The following is a 23,829-nucleotide window of genomic DNA, read 5'->3' on the forward strand; positions in this document are numbered from 1 at the left end:
AGTACATGGTAGAATTGAGGTCACAGCTCAGTGGACCTTTAGCAGAGGTGGCAGCTGAAATGCCTAAGCTGCAAATGAATGACTATAAACTTTTTCAAACCAAGGCCAGATACCGAATGGGGATAACCCCAGATCATGCCCGTCGGCGCTTCAGAACCCAAAAGTGGAAACCCGAGGTGTCATTTCCCAAACACGCCTACTACATTGCAAAAAACTATGAGGCCTGGATAACAGGAAACAACATTCAAACCTTGGAAGAACTGAACCTCCTCATACAAATGGAGCAGTTCTTGGATGGTGTTCCTGAAGACATCACACGGTACATACAAGATGGAAACCCCAAAGATATCGCTGAGGCGGGGGAGATTGGAGCCAAATGGATGGAACTGGCAGAAAGCAAGAAAGCTACTGTCAAGGGGAACGATTACCCCAGGGGGCACACAGACCATAAACCCTACAACCGAGGACAGCCAAAGACCCCACATACCACCCAAGTAAAGCCACAGATACCCTACCCTTCAACCTCACCAGTCTCCAGTAACTCACCTCGGCCCAGTGACCCATCAGATGGAAGATGCTTTAAGTGTAATGAACTGGGACATATCAAGGCCAAGTGTCCCAAGAACACCATGCGAGTGCAATTCATTACACCACCATCACACCAAAGATCTCCAGGCCCGGATGCCTCTCAAATACCCTTGGAGCGAAGGGAAAATTTGAGAGTGGGCGGAAAGAAGGTTACTGCGTGGAGAGACACGGGGGCACAAGTGTCAGCTATCCACCAATCCTTCGTTGACCCCAAATTCATCAACCCAAAGGCCAAAGTTACAATTTACCCCTTCATGTCACAAGCTGTAGACTTGCCTACAGCTCAACTGCCTGTCCAGTACAAAGGCTGGTCAGGAATGTGGACTTTTGCAGTCTATAACAATTATCCTATCCCCATGCTACTGGGGGAAGACTTGGCCAACCAGGTGAGGCGGGCCAAGAGAGTGGGAATGGTTACACGTAGCCAAACCAGGCAAGCTTCCAGACCCATTCCTGTTCCTGAGCCGTCCACAGAGGCCCCGTCTGTGTTACCAGAGACCCAGACAGAGGTAGTGGACCCAGATTCCATGCCAACCACTGAAACAGCCACAGCACCTCCAGTCCCAGGCCTGGAACTGGAACAGCAACTAGCACCAGCAATTGCAACCCCATCTTCAAACTCAACGCCAGTGGGCGCCAGCGAGCCAGAACTGGCAGAAGCAACAGACAGCCATACCCAAAAGGCTCAGCCAGAGCCTGAAATACCCTCAGGTGCACCAGCGGAGAGCGGTTCACCAGCAACGGAAACAACCCCATCACCTACATCGCTTCCAGAGGGACCAAGCCCAAGTCCACAGTCTGAGGAAGAACTGGTGACCCCAGCCTCAAGGGAACAGTTCCAGACTGAGCAGGAAGCAGATGACAGCCTTCAGAAAGCGTTGGCGGCGGCACGGAGCACCCCACCGCCTCTCAGCTCTTCTAATCGATCCCGGTTTGTTATAGACCAAGGACTTTTATACAAGGAAATTCTTTCTGGTGGACACCGGGAAGAATGGCAGCCGCAAAAAACAGTTGGTGGTTCCAACTAAGTACCGGGGGAAGCTCTTAAGTTTAGCCCATGATCATCCCAGTGGCCATGCTGGGGTGAACAGAACCAAGGACCGGTTGGGGAAGTCCTTCCACTGGGAGGGGATGGGCAAGGACGTTGCCAAGTATGTCCGGTCTTGTGAGGTATGCCAAAGAGTGGGAAAGCCTCAAGACCAGGTCAAGGCCCCTCTCCAGCCACTCCCCATAATTGAGGTCCCATTTCAGCGAGTAGCTGTGGATATTCTGGGCCCTTTCCAAAAAAGGACGCCCAGAGGAAAGCAGTACGTACTGACTTTAGTGGACTTTGCTACCCGATGGCCAGAAGCAGTCGCTCTAGGCAACACCAGGGCTAACACTGTGTGCCTGGCCCTAACAGACATCTTTGCCAGGGTAGGTTGGCCCTCTAACATCCTTACAAATTCAGGGTCTAATTTCCTGGCAGGGACCATGGAAAAACTGTGGGAAACTCATGGGGTGAATCACTTGGTTGCCACCCCATACCACCATCAAACCAATGGCCTGGTGGAAAGGTTCAATGCAACTTTGGGGGCCATGATACGAAAATTCATCAACGAATTCTCCAATAATTGGGACCTAGTGTTGCAGCAGTTGCTGTTTGCCTACAGGGCTGTACCACATCCCAGTTTAGGGTTTTCACCATTTGAACTTGTGTATGGTCACGAGGTTAAGGGGCCATTACAGTTGGTGAAGCAGCAATGGGAGGGGTTTACGCCTTCTCCAGAAACTAACATTCTGCACTTTGTAAGCAACCTACAAAGCACCCTCCGACACTCTTTAGCCCTTGCTAAAGAGAACCTAAAGGATGCTCAAGAAGAGCAAAAGGCCTGGTATGACAGACATGCCAGAGATCGGTCCTTCAAGGTAGGAGACCAGGTTATGGTCTTGAAGGCGCAACAGGCCCATAAGATGGAAGCATCATGGGAAGGGCCATTCACGGTCCAAGAGCGCCTGGGAGCTGTAAACTACCTCATAGCATTTCCCAATTCCTCACTAAAGCCTAAAGTGTACCATGTTAATTCTCTCAAGCCTTTCTATTCCAGAGACTTACAGGTTGGTCAGTTTACAGTCCAGGGAGATGATGCTGAGTGGCCTGACGGTGTCTACTACGACGGGAAAAAAGACGGTGGCGTGGAAGAGGTGAACCTCTCAACCACCCTGGAACGTCTGCAGCGGCAACAAATCAAGGAGCTGTGCACTAGCTTCGCCCCATTGTTCTCAGCCACCCCAGGACGGACTGAACGGGCATACCACTCCATTGATACAGGTAATGCTCACCCAATCACAACCCCACCCTACCGAGTGTCTCCTCATGCCCAAGCTGCTATAGAACGGAAGATCCAGAACATGCTACAGATGGGTATAATCCGCTCATCTACCAGTGCATGGGCATCTCCAGTGGTTCTGGTACCCAAACCAGATGGGGAAATACGCTTTTGCGTGGACTACCGTAAGCTAAATGCTGTAACTCGTCCGGACAACTATCCAATGCCACGTACCGATGAGCTATTGGAGAAGTTGGGACGTGCCCAGTTCATCTCTACAATAGACTTAACCAAGGGGTACTGGCAAGTACCGCTAGATGAACCTGCCAAGGAGAGGTCAGCATTCGTCACCCATGCGGGGGTGTATGAATTCAATGTCCTTCCTTTCGGCCTTCGAAATGCACCCGCCACCTTCCAGAGGCTGGTAGATGGTCTACTAGCTGGACTGGGAGAATTTGCAGTTGCCTATCTCGATAATGTGGCCATTTTTTCAGACTCCTGGCCCAAACACCTACTACACCTGGAAAAGGTCTTTGAGCGCATCAGGCAGGCAGGACTAACTGTTAAGGCCAAAAAGTGTCAAATAGGCCAAAACAGAGTGACTTACCTGGGGCACCAGGTGGGTCGAGGAACCATAAACCCCCTACAGGCCAAGGTGGATGCTATCCAAAAGTGGCCTGTCCCAAAGTCAAAGAAGCAGGTCCAATCCTTCTTAGGCTTGGCCGGATACTACAGGCGATTTGTACCACACTACAGCCAAATCGCTGCCCCATTGACCGACCTGACCAAAAAGACCCAGCCAAATGCCGTTAAGTGGACTGATGCGTGTCAAAAGGCCTTTACCCAACTTAAGGCAACGCTCATGTCTGACCCTGTGCTCAGGGCCCCGGACTTTGACAAGCCATTCCTAGTAACAACAGATGCATCTGAGCGTGGTATAGGAGCAGTGCTCATGCAGGAAGCAACAGATCACAACTTCCATCCTGTCGTGTTTCTCAGCAAGAAACTGTCTGAGAGGGAAAGTCACTGGTCAGTCAGTGAAAAGGAATGCTATGCCATTGTGTACGCCCTGGAAAAGCTACGCCCATATGTTTGGGGACGGCGGTTCCAACTACAAACTGACCATGCTGCACTAAAGTGGCTTCATACTGCCAAGGGGAACAACAAGAAACTTCTTCGTTGGAGTTTAGCTCTCCAAAATTTTAATTTTGATATTCAACACATCACAGGAGCTTCTAACAAAGTAGCTGATGCACTCTCCCGTGAGAGTTTCCCACAATTCAGTAGTTAAAAAGTGTTCTTAAAATGTAGAAGGCTGTTAGTTATATACTTAGGAGTATATGTAAAGGTGTATGTGTTGTATTAATCTGTTTATTTTCAAGTTCTAGAAGGAAATCGCCGCCAGTGAGCTTCCCCACTGTCTGCAATTTGGGGGGCGTGTCATAAACAGATAGCTAAGGGTTAATGTCTCTTTCACCTGAAGCACCTGACCAGAGGACCAATCAGGAAACCGGATTTTTTCAACTTTGGGTGGAGGGAATTGAGTGTCTAAGTCTTTTGTGAGTCTGCCTGCTTTCTCTGAGCTTTGGAGAAGTACTTTCTACTTTCTAGTCTTCTGTTTCTAAGTGTAAGGACAAAGAGATCAGATAGTAAGTTCTATGGTTTCTTTTCTTTGGTATTTGCATGAATATAAGTGCTGGAGTGCTTTGATTTGTATTCTTTTTGAATAAGGCTGTTTATTCAATATTCTTTTAAGCAATTGACCCTGTATTGTATCATCTTAATACAGAGAGACATTTGGATGTATTTTTCTTTCTTTTTATATAAAGCTTTCTTTTAAGACCTGTTGAAGTTTTTCTTTACTTCAGGGAAATTGAGTCTGTACTCACCAGGGAATTGGTGGGAGGAAGGAATCGGGGAGCTCTGTGTGTTGGATTGCTAGCCTGATTTTACATTCCCTCTGGGGGAATAGGAAAATACTTTTTGTTTCCAGGATTGGGAACAGAGAGGGAGATTCACTCTGTTTGGATTCACAGAGCTTGTGTCTGTGTATCTCTCCAGGAGCACCTGGAGGGGGGAAGGGAAAAAGGATTATTTCCCTTTGTTGTGAGACTCACGGGATTTGGGTCTTGGGGTCCCCAGGGAAGGTTTTTCAGGGGGACCAGAGTGCCCCAAAACACTCTAATTTTTTGGGTGGTGGCAGCAGGTACCAGGTCCAAGCAGGTAACTAAGCTTGGAGGTTTTCATGCTAACCCCCATAGTTTGGACGCTAAGGTCCAAATCTGGGACTAAGGTTAAAACAACCCCTCCCCCCACCGCGTGGCTGGTATCATGGAAGATCACTGCTAGCCAAATGTGAAAAGGCTCAGCGCCAATCCCTCCCCCACACTCCCTGCTTGGCTACCTGCAAGGAAGGATTTCTTTTAAGCAACAGGCAAACAGCCCAGTAGGAATGGCCATGTCTGTCCCCTTAATTAAATTCCTGAATTTCAACTAGGTTACTATGAACGATATCACTCTCCTGCGGATAACACAGCTAGATAAAGAACGGATGTTGCTTGAATGCCAGCAATCACAGAGACTATACACAGCTAGGCTTTGTCATGCAATGATACCAGATTACTTGCTACATGCACGGCGTGGTCAAGTGTCCTACCATGGAGGACGGAATAAGGCTGCCCTGCCCAGAAACCTTCTGCAAAGGCTTTTGGAGTACCTCCAGGAGAGCTTCATGGAGATGTCCCTGGAGGATTTCCGCTCCATCCCCAGACATGTTAACAGACTTTTCCAATAAGTGTACTGGCTGCGAATGCATCCAAAGTCCTCAGGGCAAATTAATCATTAAAAAACGCTTGCTTTTAAACCCTGTTTTATATTTACAAAGGTGCACTCACCTGAGGTCCCTTCCATGGCTTCATCATCTGGGCTAGTGGCTTGGGAGGGCTGGGAGGGTAATTCCATCAGGGTGAGAAAAAGCTCCTGGCTGTTGGGGCTAACGGAGTGCTGTGTGCTCTCTGCAAGCTCGTCCTCCTCTTCCTCCTCCTCCTCGTCTTCCCCGTCCGCAGAATCCTCAGCCATGGCTGAGATTACCACCCCCACCTCGGAATCCACGGACAGGGGTGGGGTAGTGGTGGCGGACCCCCCTAGAATTGCATGCAGCTCAGCGTAGAAGCGGCATGTTTTCAGCCCTGCCCCGGACCTTCCGTTTGCTTCTTTGGTTTTCTGGTAGGCTTATCTGAGCTCCTTAACTTTCACTCGGCACTGTACTGAGTCCCTGGTGGGGCCTCTCTGCATCATGGCCTTGGAAATTTTTTCAAATATTTTTTCATTTTGTCTTTTGGAACGGAGTTCTGTTAGCATGGAATCCTCTTTGGCTTTCCGTTATGCTTGTCACACAGCACCGTGCTGTGGACTCTGTTCATAGCCTGGAGATTTTTTTCAAATGCTTTGACATTTCGTCTTCTGTAACGGACCTCTGATAGAACAGATTTGTCTCTCCATACAGCGATCAGATCCAGTATCTCCCGTACGGTCCATGCTGGAGCTCTATTTGGATTTGGAACTGCATCGCCACTCGTGCTGATCAGAGCTCCACGCTGGCCAAACAGGAAATGAAATTCAAAAGTTTGCAGGGCTTTTCCTGTCTACCTGGCCAGTGCATCCGAGTTAGGATGGCTTTCCAGAGTGGTCACAATGGTGCGCTGTGGGATATCACCCAGATGCCAATACCGTCGATTTGCGGCCACACTAACCCTGATCCGACATGGCAATACCGATTTCAGCGCTACTCCTCTCGTTGGGAAGGAGTACAGAAACCGGTTTAAAGAGCCCTTTATATCGATATAAAGGGCCTCATTGTGTGGATGGGTGCAGGGTTAAATCGGTTTAACACTGCTAAATTCGGTTTAAATGCGTAGTGTAGACCAGGCCATAGCCTCAGTAGGTTAGATCAGACAAAGAGGAGATGCATTGACTAGGCATTGTCTGTGCCTTTAAGAGCCCAGCCTGGGAAGCTGATGCTGAGAGGTGCTGTCTGTGAGAGGGGAAATAAGCCCCTCTGCCCCCCCATTTTTGCAAACACTGGTGTCTCAGTCACACTGGGGTAACTGTTACCCCTATGCCCCTGAGTTTTGCCCTCTGCCAGCTCCTCCCTCCAGCCCTGATTTTGCCCTTTAGCCCCTTTCCTAATCCTGCCTCCAGCTGCTTGACCCCCCCCACCAGTCAATTTCCGCCCCCTGCTCTGACCCTGCTCGATTCAGCCCTGCTCAGTACCCCCCTGCTCGATTCGCCCCCTTTGCCCCTTTTTAACCCCTGTAAATAGCAGTCAGCAGATTTTTATGGCTACTAAGGGCAGTAGCTTCAGCAGATGTTACTGAGCATGCTCAGTTAGTGTGCCCATACCAAAAAACACTTTGCTCAAATGAAAAAACCTCTCGCCCCCCTCCCAACAAACTATTTTGCACAGCAGTGGTGGCTCACTGCCACTGGGGTAACTGCTACCCCCTGTGCCCCTGCCTGTGCGGGGGTTTACCCTTTGCCAGCGCCTCACTCCTGGGCTTAACTCCGCCTCCTCACCCCCATTTTCCCTTTAGCCCCTTTCCCACAGCTGCCTCCAGCTGCTTGACCCCCCCCCGCCCAGAAATTGCCACCCCCCTGCTCCGATTCGGCCGCTTTGCCACTTTTTAACTCTTGTCAAAGGCAGCCCGCAGGATCCTACGGGGCTAAGGGCAGCGCGAAGGGCGGTGGCCTCAGAAGATGTACTGAGCATGCTCAGTTCATCTGCGCATGCTCAATACACCTTAAGCAGCACATTTCTAGCAGAGCGGAGCCCGGAGCCCGAGGGATAGGAGTGCCGTGGGGGCAGAAGGTTGGGCCGGATTACCCCTCCCCCACGCTATCGACAGGTGAGGAGCAGAGGCGGCCTCAGGGGATCTGGCTGCAGAGCGGGGGGGGAGGGGCTGTTCCGGTGCTGAGCCCCCGCCCGTCTCTGCTTGCAGAACTGGGGGCTGCCCTGGTGCTGAGCCCTCCCCCACGCGGGTGTCTGTCTGCGGAGCGGGGGGAGCTGTCCTGGTGCCGAGCTCCCCCCCCCCCGGTCCCCCAGGGGTGTCTGTCTGCAGAGCTGGGGAGAGGGGCTGTCCTGGTGCTCATGGGGGCTGAGGCTGGCAGGGGGTAGGTTATAGCTTTGACAGCCATCACCAGTCTGACAGTGTTACTGGTTCATCTCTTGTGTCACTAAACAGACCAAGGGGTCTCAGTACCCAGCTCTGCCAACTGGGCTGTGGGCTGTTGGCCCTTTACTGTGTAGCACTTTGCACACTTGATCAGCACTCAGTTGTAGCCCCATTGCAGTGGGGGGATGTGTGCGTTCAGTAAGGATTCCTTGGCTGTGAACTCTGCTCCCCAGAGCCCTGATTTGTTGATCAGAGCAAAGCTTATCTACTTCTGGGACTCACCCTGAGTAGGTTGATTGAATGGGGCATGAATGTTTGGGGGGGAGAAGTGGGGTACTGAATTTGTGGAGGGCTGGGTGGTCGTTTTGTGGATATGGCTGTGAAGAAGTAGGGAGTGGGGTGAATGACCTGGGAATGTTGCGTGGGAGTTTTACTGGGACTGTCTGCACTGGTGATGGGGATAGCGAGGTGTGACTTCACTTGAGGGAGGATACCTGTGCCCAGGAGGGGGGTTGGGGCCAGATGACACCTTTGCCTGGGAAACTGGACAAAGGCTGGAGGAGGAGCTGGTGGGGAAGGCTGGGTGAGATGGCTGGAGTGGGTTTCGGTTGGGAGTTGACTGAGGAAATGGAGGGAGCCCCTGGGCTGGGGTCTAAGCTTCCTGTCCCCCAGATGGACCTGACTGAGGGGGTTCTGTGATCTGTACCTACAAGCTCTGATTTGGACTGTGTTCCTGTTGTCTAATGCACCTTCTGTTTTATTGGCTGGCTGAGAGTCACGGTGAATTGCAAGATGTGAGGAACTGGGACTGTTCTTAATGTGGTCTTTGAATGCTGAGTGGGGAGTGTTGACCTGGGAAGACAATCTGCATTGAGGGATGGGAGACTGGCCTTGAGGAAAGATACCTGAGCATGTAACATGAGAACTCAGGAAGGTGTTAGAGGCCAGGTGACACCTTTGCCTGGGAAGCTGAACAAAGGGTGGTAGAGGAGATGCTGGGGGGAGAGAGGGAGTTTTCCAGGAGGTGGCTGGGAAATGGAGGGAAGTGCAGATGGGGCTCTTATTCCCCAGTGGGGCTGTGGTGCCCCTGGGACCCCAAGATTGACCTAATTGGGGAGGATCCTGTTGTCTGTGCCTGCAAGACCTGTCTTGGACTGTGTTCCTGTCATCTAAATAAACCTTCTGCTTTACTGGCTGCCTGAGAGTCATGATGAATCGCAGGAAGCTGGGGGTGTAGGGCCTTGTGACACAAGAAGTGGGGGGTGCAGGACCCTGACTCCCTCACACTCCGTGACCGTGGCTCCAGTGGGATCTGTTAATAAAGAAATGTGCAAGATCTTAGAGTTTGGTAGGACACATTATTGCACTAGACGTAATTAAATCATGATGGTGGCTTGGGTCAATGGTCACTGGCAGCATCCTTTATTCTGTTGGGCCTTGACCCTTAGCTGTGAGCATGCGGTTGCCAAGTGTCTGGTTTTTGACCAGAACATCCGGTAAAATAAAAGAGACACTGGCAGCTCTGGCTGCTAAATGTCTGGTTGGCCATGTTAGGTGCGCAGCCAATCATTAAAAGACAGAAACAATCACTTTGCATTCTGCAGCCTCCCCTAATGACATCAGTGATTGGTTGCTGAAGAAGTTGGAGTCTATCAGAGATGGAGCACCAATTGAAAGTAGCCATCTTAGTTTTGATTCCATTCTTGCCTCCCACCCTTAGAAATCCTCCACAATAGGGAGCTGTCTGAAACGAGCAGCTAGATAGAATGGTTTTACTTCTTTCCCACTCCTGAAATGTTACTTTGAAGTACTCTGAGGGGTGCTTCCATCACTGCTTCCTGCTGCCACTGGATTTCTTCATTCCTTCCTATGATATAAAGGAAGCAAAAGCTCACTTACTGTCTTGTGATTCTAGGTAACAGGAGAGATGTAGAAGGATTCCAGAGCTGCTCATCAGCAAGGCCAGCTTTCCTAATGGAAGAGGTAAAAACTCAGTGTGCTCTTCTCTGCCTTCTGCACTCAGGTTGATTGATACAATTAAAACTGCCACTTCTCCTGATCTGTCAAGGCGTCTTCTTGCTGCCCCGTGCAGAGGTTGCCATGCATTGTTTCCCCTCCTTAAAGCTCACTGCAATTCTCCACATATCCACAGGCTGACCATATGTCCATCTGTTAATATTTGTAATGGCTTTTTTTAAGCTTTCATATTTTTGTAGTGATAAATGCAATGGAACATATTGTTCAGAGTACAGCACTTTGCTAACAATATTCAATTTCATACAAAAATACTTTTATATAAAAAAAGTATACATAAGAATACAATTTCCTTTAAAAGAAAAGAGCTTGGCCCAAAAAGCTACCAGCCCATCTTCCTCCTTAACAGTTGCTATAAACTGTTGGAGCAGCTCCTATTTCAAAGGTTACAGCCAACTCTGGAGCAACTGGTCTCCAAAGAGCAGGCTAGATTTAGAACCGGACACAACTGCTGTGGCCAGATGCTGGCTTTAACCAGCTACATAGAATCTGGCTACCAGCAAAAATTAAAAACAGCAGCAGCATTCATTGATATTTCTTCAGCATACGATACTTTATGGCACTAAGGTCTCCTGCTGAAGTTATCATTAGCTCTCCCATGCTAATCAGTCATCAGACTCATCACCGAGATGTTGAGTAACAGAAGATTCACTGCATACTTTGGTGAGTCTTCTAGCAAATTATGGAGACTGAACAATGGCCTCCCACAGGGATCTGTTTTAATGTCTCCACTGTTTAATCTCTATACCAGTGACGTTCTGGTCACATCATCCCATAAATTCATCTATGTGGATGACATTGTGCTAACAACACAAGCGTCCTCTCTCAAGGCCGCAGAAAAGGTCATGAACAATGAACTCTGGACACTTGAGACATATTTCAAAGCTTGGTGCCTGAAACCCAACACTTTGAAAACACTTGTTTCTGCCTTCCACTTGAACAACCATGATGCCAAAAGTCTGCTGAAAGTGGACTTTTATAGTCTACCTCTTTTGCATGACCACAACCCATGGTACCTTGGAGCTACCCTTGATTGGATGCTGAGCCATCACCAACAACTTGACAACACCACAAAGAAGATAAAGGATGAGGGTTAACATCATCCAGAAGTTTTCTGGCACATCCTGGGGATGTGATACACACAAGCTTCGAATGTCAGTACAAGCCCAGGTTTTGTCAACAGTGGAGTATTGCATACCAGTTTGGTGCAACAGCTCCCACACCAATCTCATTGACACTGAAATGAATGCTGCACTCAGGATTGTTAATGACTCTCTCACATCAATGCTAATACTGAAGCTCTTACTTTAGGCGGGCATCACACTAGCTAACATCAGGTGAGATGCTGCAGTGGTCTGGAAGTTAAACAAGATTCTGGCCACTCCGGAACTGCCAATACACCAAGACCTCAATTCACTGTCACTCTCCTGACTCATATCCAGGAAGCTTGCTGGATCAATGTGTCAATGCCACAGGCCAACAGAAAGGATGCTAGAACTCGCTGGTTCAAATTGTGGGCTGGTCCCAAACAAAGACTTCATTGAAAACCCAACAAAAGAAATCCCAGGGTTCTGTCTTCCTTGTAGGCTGTGGACTGCACTAAGCTGCATTCAGACAATGTATGGAAGGTGTGGCTGTCTCCTTCATTAATGGAAAAATTAAAGAATCACTAAATTGTGACTGTGGTGAGGTACAAATCATGCAACATCACAGATAACTGTCCCGTTCATGCTTACCGTGGTGGTAATAGTGGGATCCACCAAGCTCGTCCAGAAGCATAAGAATGGCTTTTGAATCTTAAGATTCAATTATAATTCCAGCCCACTGCTTTTCCATTGTCACAAGAAAGAAAGAAGAAGTAGAAACTCATTGATTCTGTGACCCCGAACGCACTGGTGCTTGAGGACTTGTGGATTTGGTATTTGTGATAATAATAAGTGTGATATTCGAGAGTCTGTGAAGTGGAATGTAAATTTAAAAATTAAGAAAAAACAGAAACAGTAGTGATAAAAATAATAAAAAAATATACAAACTAGGCTGAGGTTTAAAAAAATAAAAATTAAGATAAAAGAAGTTTAAATTAAAAAAAACAAACAAAAACTCTACTTCCTCTCTCCCCCCAAAAGGAAAAAGCTAACAACATGATGCAATTGAATCAGTTGCACACAGATGCACATGGCTGGATCATATAACTGCCTACACTACTGCGGTAAGTAACTGAAGTCAACGTAGCTTAGGTCGACTTACCGCAGTGTCTAAACCCCACTGCGTCAACAGGAGCCATTCTCCTGCCAACTTATCTTATGCTTCTCAGGGAGCTGGAGTACCGGAGTCAACCGGAGAGCGCTCTGCCATCGACTTAGTGGGTCTTCACCAGACCCGCTAAATCAACACCTGCTGCATTGATCTCAGATCTCCTGTAAGTGAAGACATGGTCTTAGTACTGTCAACATCATTTTCCCTATTGTTCCCTTACTTGTTGTATCTTATTTTATCTTACAGTGTAAGCACTTCAAAACAGGGGCTGTGCCTTTCTATATGCCTGCACAGAGTCTAGCACAGTAGAGCGCCAGTCAACAGTAGGCAGTAACGTAATATAAACAATTATAATAATTATTAAGAACATAAGAATGGCCATACTGGGTCAGAGCAATGGTCCATCTAGCCCAGTACAGTGGCCAATGCCAGGTGCTTCAGAGGGAATGAACAGAACAGGCAGTCATCAAGTGATCTATCCGTAGCCCATTCCCAGCTTCTGGCAAACAGAGACTAGGGACATTCAGCGCATGGGGTTGCAACCCTGACCATCCTGGCTAATAGCTATTGATGAACCTGTCCTCCATGAATTCATCTAGTTCTTTTATAGTTTTGGTCTTCACCACATCCCCTGCCAACAAGTTCCACAGGTTGACCGTGCATTAGAATCTAAATCTGCATTCACGCCATGTTGATAGGCCAGTACATGAACTGATGAAGGAGAATTTCTAAAGCATTGTTACAGTGGAGACAAAAGTGAAGTAGATCTGCTATGGTGGTGTTAAAATGCACTTCATGCAGAGCATTCATTGTGACTCTTTTGATAGGTAAAGCCAGTCTTCAACTTTCTCCCATTCTCTCACCTACAGTAGTGTCCAATCGGCATTGATAGAGAGGTGTGTGTGTACACAACTAAACAGCAAAAATCCCATTAGCAGTTATTCGTAATGGGTGGCAAAAAAAATTAGAAACTTAAATTCAGCAGCCTTTGGATCAGCCCCTACGGCAGTTCAGTATCAGAAGGGGAAAAAACCCACCCAATTTTCTGCCTTCCTTTCATACTGCTTGAGTGGCAAAAAATATAAATTCAATAAATGCACTGAGTATTTATATGACACATTGCTTAACAACACAGGAACATGTGGTTGGACTGTTTCTCCAAAACGCCTGGCCAGAGCTCAGGTACAAACTCAATTTAAGGAGCTGGCCAAGGGCATATGACTGCACTCTTCGTTCCCTGTATTTTACAAAATCCCAGGACCAAAGAGAATTAAAATAAGTCATGCAAGCAAAATTTCCCTAGTTATGATTAGCTCCTAACTCCCCTCAACTGCTCTCAATCCCACAATCAAGCACCCTCATGTTGCATCACACTTGCCTCCTCTTACTGCAGCTACACTCATCCAGCTGGGAGCAGAACAAACACCATACAGCTAAGATGCTTCATTAACCACACAGCAGTGATAAGACATGCAGCAAATGACCCAAAGCTGAAATATGTTCACATAAAACAGTCACACAATTATGCAGTACAAACAAAGGTGGGGTCATTTCCAAACTTCAGATCTGTGATCTGATTTCAACCACTCCCTAAGTTTTAGGAATGATCGGATCTGTGGTTCTGATTCAGGCTCAGGTCTAGTTAAAAAAAGCACAACGAACTTGTTTGGGACAAAATATCATTCTTTTCTTTAGAATTCAAATATTCTTACTAATTTACATACCAAACCACACCCACTCCCAATCCCCATACCTCCACTGTAAAATTCTAGATCTACTAACATCGGGTTGGTTCAACATGACTAAAAACAGTGACAAAAATGGGATCTCTCTTTAGACTTTATTTATTTGTATTGCCATAGTGCCTAGCAGCCCCAATCATGGCACAGGACCTCAGTGTGCTGGGCATTGTACAAAAACATAGAACAAAAAGGTGGCCCTGCCCCAGAGAGTTTACAATCTAAGATTAGGTTCTTATTATTCCTCCATCTCCTGAATAGTGAACTGTAGTGGGCAAACCTGCAAGAAGTCCTGCCTGCTGCCTTACCCAAAGCACAAACTACTGAAAGACCTAACTAAAAGTGTTTGATGTTGCCATCTTCTCCTTGCTTGCAGAGCTGATGTGCTCCCATCAGCATTGCTGATTGTTGGCTGACATTATAAACTGCTTGGATATACTGGATTCTTACAGGGCCTCATAGATTACATGTTGATTTCATAGCCAAAGGGAAGTTAAATCTGCAAGTTTATAAAGCATAATGTGCTATATTACAAATAAAGCCTGTGCTCACTAACAGCTGAGCTATAGGCTCTGGTCCCAGGAGTGAGAAATTTTGAACCTGTAATAAATGATTTCTACTTATGGTGAGCTTTGAACCCACAAAAGATGTTATCATCCTACTGGATCTTCCACTCTTAGGCCTTACCTTACAGCAAGCAAAGGGGGTGGTGTGTGTGTGTGTGTGTCAGGATGGATTTCTCAATTTAAAATAGAAGCACTAGAGTCCCTTGCTGCAAAATTCGAAGCAACTGGAAGTCATCGGAAGTCAGTTAATAGAAAGCCTACTAGTCTCTTTAAATTTGGGGTGAGTGAAGGAGAGGGGCCCATTCTTGTACCATAAGAGGCAACACCATCAAGTATGTATAATAAATACTGCCTTGCAGTTCCATCCACTTGCTGTAATAAATGCCAAACACAGATGATTTAGACTTATATTAGCACTGTCACAAAGCAGTTTCCTGGGTTCAGTTTAGGACAGCCATAGCCCTAATATTGGAAAAAAGCTACTTGGTTCAGGAGCACTGGCTGTAGGCACGTCCACTGAAAGAAGTGACTTCACCTGACCCATTGACCAAAAGTGAATGCAGTCTGAATAAGAGAATAAATATATATATACACAGGTCCATATTCTGGTCTCAGTTACGCAGCCAGGAAGTTAGTATGCATTTACACCACTGATATCTTAATTTAATTTTACAGTCAATGATTGACAGCATAGATTCTAGTTGTAAATACTCTAAGGAGACAGACTAAGACATGCTCATGCCAAATTTTAATTTCCCCTATTATGGAGCCTTACCCCAATCTCCAGCCAAGCAGATTTGGACACAACCCCCATGTTGTCATTAGCTGGGTTACTACACTAGCCTGTCACCCCAAATGACTAAGTTGGCACGCTTGGTTTTTAAAGCCCTTGGCTATACTGAAGACTTCCTATTTCTGCCGTGCCCTAATGGGTATGTGCACCCTGACACTTCTGTTTAGGGTACCTTAAGATTAGCAAAAACAACAAGGAGGTGATTAGCAGGGGATCCCACTTTTCCTGGGGGGAGGGAGGGGCATCTTCTGTGCCATCTGTCTCAGTCCATTTCTCTCCACCTTTAAAGAAACAACTTGAGAGTCTGATTCTGCTTCAAGAGACTTCAGTGGAGTGGGATTCCCCCCATTTGCGTTGCATTTTCACAATATGTATGACCGCTGTTGATCCCACATTTATGACCTACACCCACATAAGCCTCTCGCCCCCTATATTTGAGTATTTAATCCCTTCACCTGGTTTTTTTGTGTTTGAATTTTAACAAGTGGTTCATGTTACTAGACTGTTCAACTTCCACAAGTATGGAGAGGAGAGAGATGGTTTGTAAAATAAATTATTAAATTATCTAAAAATCAAGTGTAAAGTTCAGTGTAAAGACAATTGGAGATCCCAAGGAAATACGGATTTATTATTCAATGGTCTGGGTAACTACCATGAATTACAAAAACAACTTTAGTTCTTTGTGAGTTTGTCTGTATAACAGAAAGACTAGCCCTGGTGGAAGATGGAGTAAGTAAGGTGCTTTAGGTCACAACTGAGATACGCTGGCCAAATTATATGCCTGATCCAAATCCCATGAAGTCCACAGCCCTATAAGGAGGAGTCCACATGGCATCTGCCCATATTAGACTTGATCCAAAGACCGCTGAAGTTAATGGGAGTCTTTCCACTGACTTCAGTGGACTTTAGGTTATGCCCATTATGTCCAGCTTTACTTGGTACTTTCATTTCCTTACTTTTATGAGCAGAAAATTAAGTGAAAGATCTATACCAGTATACCACTTTATTGTGCTTTAACCACTGGAACAACTACTTGTGGAAGTGGTGGATTCTCCATCTCTTCAAGTCTTAGTCTAAGTCAAGTCCAGAATGCCTTTCTGGAACATAAGAACGGCCACTCTGGACCAATGGTCCACCTAGCCCAGTATCCTGTCTTCCAACAGTGGCCAATGCCAGGTGCTTCAGAAGGAATGACTAGAACAAGTAATCATCAAATGACCCATCCCCTGTTGCCCATTCCCAGCTTCAGGCAAACAGAGGCTAGGGACACATCAGAGCATGGTTTTGCATTCCTGCACATCCTAACTAATAGCCATTGATGGACCTATCCTCCATGAACTTATCTCGTTCTTTTTTGAACCCTGTTATAGTCTTAGTCTTCACAACATCCTCTGACAAAGAGTTCCATAGTTGACTGTGCATTGTATGAAGAAATACTTCCCGTGGTGAGCTGGAGCTGGTTCCCACCGGTTCGCGGGAACCGGTTGTTAAATTTAGAAACCCTTTTAGAACCGGTTATAAAGGGCTTTTAAATTTAACAAAAGCTACAGCAGTTGCCTGCCCTGCCCCTGTCCCAGCTCACCTGGCTCCAGCTCTGCCTCTGCCTCTTCCCCTGAAGGCTCCCCCTCCGGGCTTCCCGCGAATCAGCTGTTAGCGAGGGAAGCCTGGGAGGGCTGAGAAGGAAGCAGCAGCTTCCTGCAGGTGAGCCGGGGTGGGGGGCACGAGGAGGGCTCTAGGCGCCATGGGCCAGCCCCCGGTCTCTTGCCGGGCAAGTGGCTCCGGTCCAGCCCCAACTTCGGGCTGGTCCCCAACTCTGCACCAGTTGTAACTCTGACCGGCTAGGCGGCGAGGCTCCAGGCCAGCTTCCGGTCCCCGACTCCAGGCCAGGCCCCAACTCCGGCCAGCCAGGTGGCGCGGCTCCAGGCCAGCACCTGGCCCCAGGGCAGGCCCGGCCCTGACTCTGGCCAGCTGGGCGGCACAGCTCCAGGCCAGCCCCCCGCCCCTTGGTGGCTCCGGCCCTGACTCCAGCCAGCCGGGTGGCGTGGCTCCAGGCCAACCCCCGGCCCTGAAACCAGGCGGCACGGCCCCAGGGAGGCGCCGGCCCTGACTCCGGCCAGCCGGGTGGCACGGCCCCGGGTCAGCGCCCAGTCCCCAACTGCGGCCCAGCCCCCAACTCTGGCCTGGCCAGTGGCTCCGTGCCAGCCCCCGGTCCCAACTTTGGGCCAGCCCCCAACTCCGGGCCAGCCAGTGGCTCTGGCCTCTGGCTCTGGGCTAGCCCCCGGTCCTGGCTGCGGACCGGCCCCCGATTTTGGGCTGGCCAGTGGCTCTGGCCCGGCCCCCAACTCCAGCCCAGCACCTGTGGCTCCCAGCTCGGACTCTGGGTGGCGCGGCCCCCATCTCCAGGCAGCACGGTTAGGGGGGCAGAGAGCAGGGAGGGGGTGTTGGATAGAAGGCGGGGGGTGGATTAGGGTTGGGACTCGGGGCAGTCAGAGGGCAGGGAACAGGGGAATTGAATGGGGGCAAGGGTCCTGGAGGGGCAGTCAGGAAGGACCAGGGGTTGGATGGGGTAGTGGGAGGCAGTCAGGGGCAGGGGTTCCAGGGGCAGTCGGGACAGAGAGAAGGGGTGATTGGATGGGGCAGGAGTCCCAGGGGGGCATCAGGAATAAGAGGAGGGCTTGGATGGGGTGGTGGGGGCAGTTATGGGACAGGGAAGGGGGGTGGATGGGGCAGGGGTCCTAGGGGTGGAGTGTCAAGTAACGTGGGGGGTTGGATGGGGCAGGAGTCCCGGGGGGCGGGCACGATCTCCTCGTGGGGTGAGGAGGAGGGAACCGGTTGTTAATATTTTGGCAGCTCATCACTGAATACTTCCTTTTGTTTGTTTTAAACCTGCTGCCTATTAATTTAATTTGGTGACCCCTAGTTCTTGTGTTATGAGGAGGAATAAATAACACTTATCTACTTTCACCAGACCCGTCATGATTTTATAGGCCTCTGTTGTATTCCCCCCTATTAGTTCTCTTTTTTCCAAGCTAAAAAGTCCCAGTTTTATTAATCTCTCCTCATACAGAAGCTGTTCCATACCCCAATCATTTTTGTTGCCCTTTTCTGTACCTTTTCAAATTCCGATATATCATTTTTGAGATGGAGCAACTAAGTCTGCATGTAATATTCAAGATGAGGGCATACCATGGATTTATATAGAGGCAATATGACATTTTGTGTCTTCCTATCTATCCTTTCGTAATGATTCCCAACATTCTGTTAGCCTTTTTAACTGCCGCTGCACATTGAGTGGATGTTTTCAGAGAACTCTCCACAATGACTCCCAGCTCTCTTCCTAGAGTAGTAACAGCTAATTTAGACCCTATTGTTTTATATGTATAGTTAGAATTATGTTTTCCAATGTGCATTAATCAATACTGAATTTCATCTGCCTGTTGCCCAGTCACCCAATTTTGTAAAATCCCTTTGTAACTCTTCGCAGTCTGCTTTGGACTTAAATATCTTGAGAAGCTTTGTATCATCTGCAACTTTTGCCATCTCACTATTATCCCTTTTTTCAGATCAGTAGTAGAAGATATACTTTAGTCAAACATAAGTTACTGGGCTTCGTACAGGGGTAACTGGATGAAATTCTATGGCTTGTGTTATACAAGAGGTCAGACTCGGTCTAATGTCCCCATCAGGCTTTGAAAATCTATGCATCTATGAATGTATCAGTCTAGCTTTATACAGCAACACGAGTGTATTTGGAAAATACATACATACTTGGGTTACCAAATGTCAGTTGACCCATAGTACAATAGCAGAAATAAGAAACCCTAACAATCAAGTTTCATAAACATACAATACTTACTTCAAAATAGCTATGAGCTTGGCTACCTTCCACTCTTTCGGTATTATGCCAGAAGGGTGGATGTTGCTGAAGAAGTCTGCCAGCCAACATCTTGCCTTCAGGCGAAGGTTCTTCAGCAATTTGGGGCATATTCTGTCCATTCCTGCCACTTTCCTGGACTTAGTGTTGGAGACCCATGTCCACTTCATCTACTATATAGGAGGCAGAAAGGGATGAAGACAACTGGCACTAGTTTGATGCCCACTAAAGTTGTTTGTGGACTTGTCACCTGATGTTTTTATCCATTGCACGTTGGAGTTGACAGCTAACTATGTAGCAATGGCATTCGCACTTACTTGAGATGATTGGTAGGCTGCTGGAACCACACTGCCTAGAAGACAGAGGAGCTTCCGGGCTTTATGGCTTGACCTTGTGAAGTCAAGAGCCATCATGGTTTCACACAGCCTTTTCCTACTTGCTGAGTTCAAAGACTCAAGCAGTGCCATTGCAGTTTCGGGGCTTTTGTTGCCATGATATTGCCAGAAGAGTGTCTTGCTCTGTTCTGTCCAGCAAGGAGTGAATACTTTTCTGAAGGTCCTTGCAATCCTCGATTTGGTGGTTGATATTAGTAGGCCTACTAAGCAGTGGTAATGAGCTGGATATGATGAGATCCAGTTTATCAAGTCCTGTGCAATCACTGCATAGCAGGACCACCCAGCAGACTGTAAATTCCAGTGCAGGGAATCGAATGAGAGGAACATGTAGATCTACGGAAATCATGACTGGGCAGCGTTGGCTGTTGGGAAGGTCATCGAGAATTTGTAGATGACCTTGTAGATGATAGTAGGTGGCCGCTGATGTGATGTGACAAAAAACAAAGGTCTGGAGTGTATCACTTCCTCCATCGGGCCAGCCTGAATGGGCCACTGTCCTTGGCATCATTAAAGGAGGTGCTATTCTTCTATGAAAGCCCAACATGTTATCTGTGTTGCAGCATGGTCATTCTTGTTATAGCCCCATAGGCTATGATGACTATTGGAATAGCCAGTGTGGACGGTAGGATGGCTTAGTGTTGGTAACACAGTCATGGCCATTCCATTGATGGTGGCTTGTACACATTTTCAGGTAGGGGCCAGGGGTTGGGCCACCTCTGGCTTTTTGAGGAGGCACAGCCTCTCCTAATCAGCCCTCCATACAATTTCCAAAACCTGATGCGGCCCTCAAGCCAAAAAATTTGCACGCCCCCGTCTAGTCTTACCTCCTGTATATCACAGGCCTCCAACACCCCCCCAGCAACTGAAATCAGTTTCCTGTGGGCTGTGATACTTTGGACTCAACTGTTCTGTGCCACAGGAAGAGAACAGGAGGGACTGAGATGCACCAGTGCGCAAGGCCCCTGCAATAGCACGGAAATGATTAAGTGAGATTGTGACATTCTATACCTTGGGGGAGTGTGCTGTAACCCCCATATTCCTCATTTTCATACAATTGTGGTCTTACATATAAAGCATGCCTTGTAAGGTATCAAGGGAAAGGTTATGATCTGCTGAATGTAATTTATCTATCCATATATGTATATCACTAATGCATATGAAATTATGAGAATTGTGTAGTATGGTTGTCACTAAAACATGCTGTAAGTTGGGGGAATCAGCTAAATATTAGCTCTACAGAGGCAGCAGCAAGGAAAGTAACCAACGCCCGCATGGAGTGTCAAACAATCCATCAACAGCCATTGTCCAGCAAGGGAGCTACAATGCAATGACTCACCTGCATGAGGCCCCACCAGGGGAATTGCTCAACCTTGCTGAGAGAGACTCAGTAATTCTCACCTGACTCTGAAGGTGTGGGGCGCAAAGCCAAGACAGGAAAAAAGGACATGATAAAAGGGAGAGACATTTGCCGTGCTCTTCCTCTCTTCTACCTACATTTACAGACACCACACCAAGTGACTGAAGCGCTGATCAAAGGGGAGAGCCTGGCTGAAAAGCAACCAGCCAGCCTGTGGTGAGAAACATCTACGTTTGTAAGGGTATTGGAAGTGTTGAGATCAGCTTAGAATGCATTTTGCTTTTATTTCATTTGACCAAATCTGACTTCTTATGTTTTGACTTATAATCACTTAAGATCTATCATTATAGTTAATACATTTGTTTGTTTATTCTACCTGAAGCAGTGCTTTTGGTTTGCAGTGTGTCAGAGGTTCCCCTTGGGATAACAAGCCTAGTACACATCAATTTCTTTGTTAAATTGACAAACTCATATAAGCTTGCAGCATCCAGCGGGCATAACTGGGCACTGCAAGATGGAGGTTCCTAGGGTTGTGTCTGGGACCGGAGATATTGGCTAGTGTCATTCGGTTGCACAATCCAAGGAGCAGCTTACATGCCAGAGTCTGTGCGTGAACAGCCCAGGAGTGGGGGTTCTCACAGCAGAGCAGGGTAAGGCTGGCTCCCAGAGTCAAGGATTGGAGTGACCTAGCAGATCACCAGTCCAGATAACACCCGAGGGGAACATCACAGAGATGCACCCATATGATCCTGGCAAGTGACCCGCACCCAAACGCTGCAGAGGAAGGTGTACTCCTCACCCCCAGGGTTACTGCCAATCTGACGTAGGGGGAAATTCCTTTCTGACCCCACGTATGGCAATCAGTTAGACCCTGAGCATCTGAACAAGAACCTGCCAGTCCAGCACCTGAGAGAGATAATGCTCAGTATCACCACAGAGCCCTGGCCCATTCCCCCAATGTCTCATCTCCAGCCATGGCCATCCCTGATGGATGGATTCCTTCAAAGGAATTAAAAAAAATCTCCAAATACATTGGAGGAGAATCACTTCCTGACCCCTCCAGGTGGCCAGCTGAAACTCTGAAACTTGTGCTTTAGGAATATAAGCCATAAAGCAGAATTGAGCCGCAGGGCTTTTGAACTCTGCCCTGACCTGCACCATCACAAGTAACCCTGTCATACAACTGCATTCATAAATTTGTCCACAATTTCTATTGGGAGGTTGTTCCAGAAGCACACCTCTCTGATGGTTAGAAACCTTCTAATATCCAGCCTGGATTTGTCCATGGCCAGTTTATAGCCATTTAGTTTTGTGCTAACATTGTCCTATAGCTTAAATAGCCTTCACTCTCCCTGGTATTTACTCCCCTAATATATTTTATGCTGCAATTGTATCCCTTCTCAGCCTTCTTTTTGCTAGACTAACCAAGCCAAGCTCTTCCAGTCTCCTCTCAGAAGACAGGCCTTCCATTCCCCTGATCATCCTAATAGCTCTTCTCTGTACCTGCTCCAGTTTAAATTAATCTTTCTTGAACATGGGTGACCAGAACTGTACACATAATTCCAGATAAGGTTTTACTGTACAAAGGCATTAACAGTTCTCTATCTCTCCTGGAAATGCCTTGTCTGTTAGATGGGTTGGGATCTGAGTTACTACAGAGAATTCTTTCCTGGTGCTGGATGGTGAGTCTTGCCCACATGCTCAGGGTTTAACTGATCGCCATATTTGGGGTCATGAAGGAATTTTCCTCCTGGGCAGATTGGCAGAGGCCCTGGAGATTTTTCACCTTCCTCTGCAGCATGGGGCATGGGTCACTTGCTGGAGGATTCTCTGCAGCTTGAGGTCTTCAAACCACAATTTGAGGACTTCAATAACTCAGACATAGGTTAGGGGTTTGTTATAAAGTGGATGGGTGAGATTCTGTGGCCTGCATTGTGCAGGAGGTCAGACTAGATGATCATAATGGTTCCTTCTGACCTTAAAGTTTATGAGTCTGATGCATCCTAGGATTGTGTTTGCCTTTTTCACAGTCACATCACATCAGTGGCTCATTGTCCTCCTGTGATGGACCCACACGCCCAGGTCTCTCTCTTCCTGTGTCAATTCCAGTGGATGAGCCCCTAGCTTGTATCAGAAATTCTTATTATTAGACCCCACGTGCATGACCTTGCACTTTATACTATTGAAGGTCATCCCGTTTCTGTGTCTCGTGTTCAATGTCATCCAGATTTTTCTGTATAATGTTCCAATCCTCCTCTGTATTGACGATGCCTCCCAGCTTTGTCTCATCAGCTAATTTCATTAGAACACTTACATTTTGTGCCAAGATCATTAATAAAAATATTGAATAAGGTTGGGCCCAAGGCCAATCTTGAAGGAGCTCCACTACTAACCTCCTTCCAGTCCCTTTGTTTCATGGTGGTGGTGTCTTTCAGGGTCACACTGGCAGATGCACGAAATAGTGTCACTCTTTTGTATTTAAAAAAAATGTCATAGGTGTATAGTGTGTCTTCCACTTGATGGAATGGAACCAGGTGACTGTGTGGCATAGCTCTAATACTGCTAAAGGTAAAAGAGATTTTCCTTTAGCTGAAGTGGTAGCGGTCTGTGCTTTTGGAGCAGAAGGATATGAATTCTAGCCCCACTGCTGCTGCAGCCATAGGGTATGTCTACACTGCAGTAAAAGACCTGCAGCTGGCCTGGGTGAGCTGACTCAGGCTTGCGAGGCTTGGACTTCAGGGCTATAA

At 47.6% G+C, this 23,829-nt stretch overlaps 1 protein-coding gene across 1 annotated transcript in view; it reads left to right on the forward strand.

The window, feature by feature from the left end:
• LOC127058370 (uncharacterized) overlaps nucleotides 1-23,829 on the forward strand; it is a 278,050-nt gene that overhangs the window by 111,273 nt on the left and 142,948 nt on the right. The gene's annotated exons all lie outside the window — the stretch shown is intronic.

The sequence above is a fragment of the Gopherus flavomarginatus genome, chromosome 9 (genome assembly GCF_025201925.1).
Source record: "Gopherus flavomarginatus isolate rGopFla2 chromosome 9, rGopFla2.mat.asm, whole genome shotgun sequence".
NCBI classification, from domain to species: Eukaryota; Metazoa; Chordata; order Testudines; family Testudinidae; genus Gopherus; species Gopherus flavomarginatus.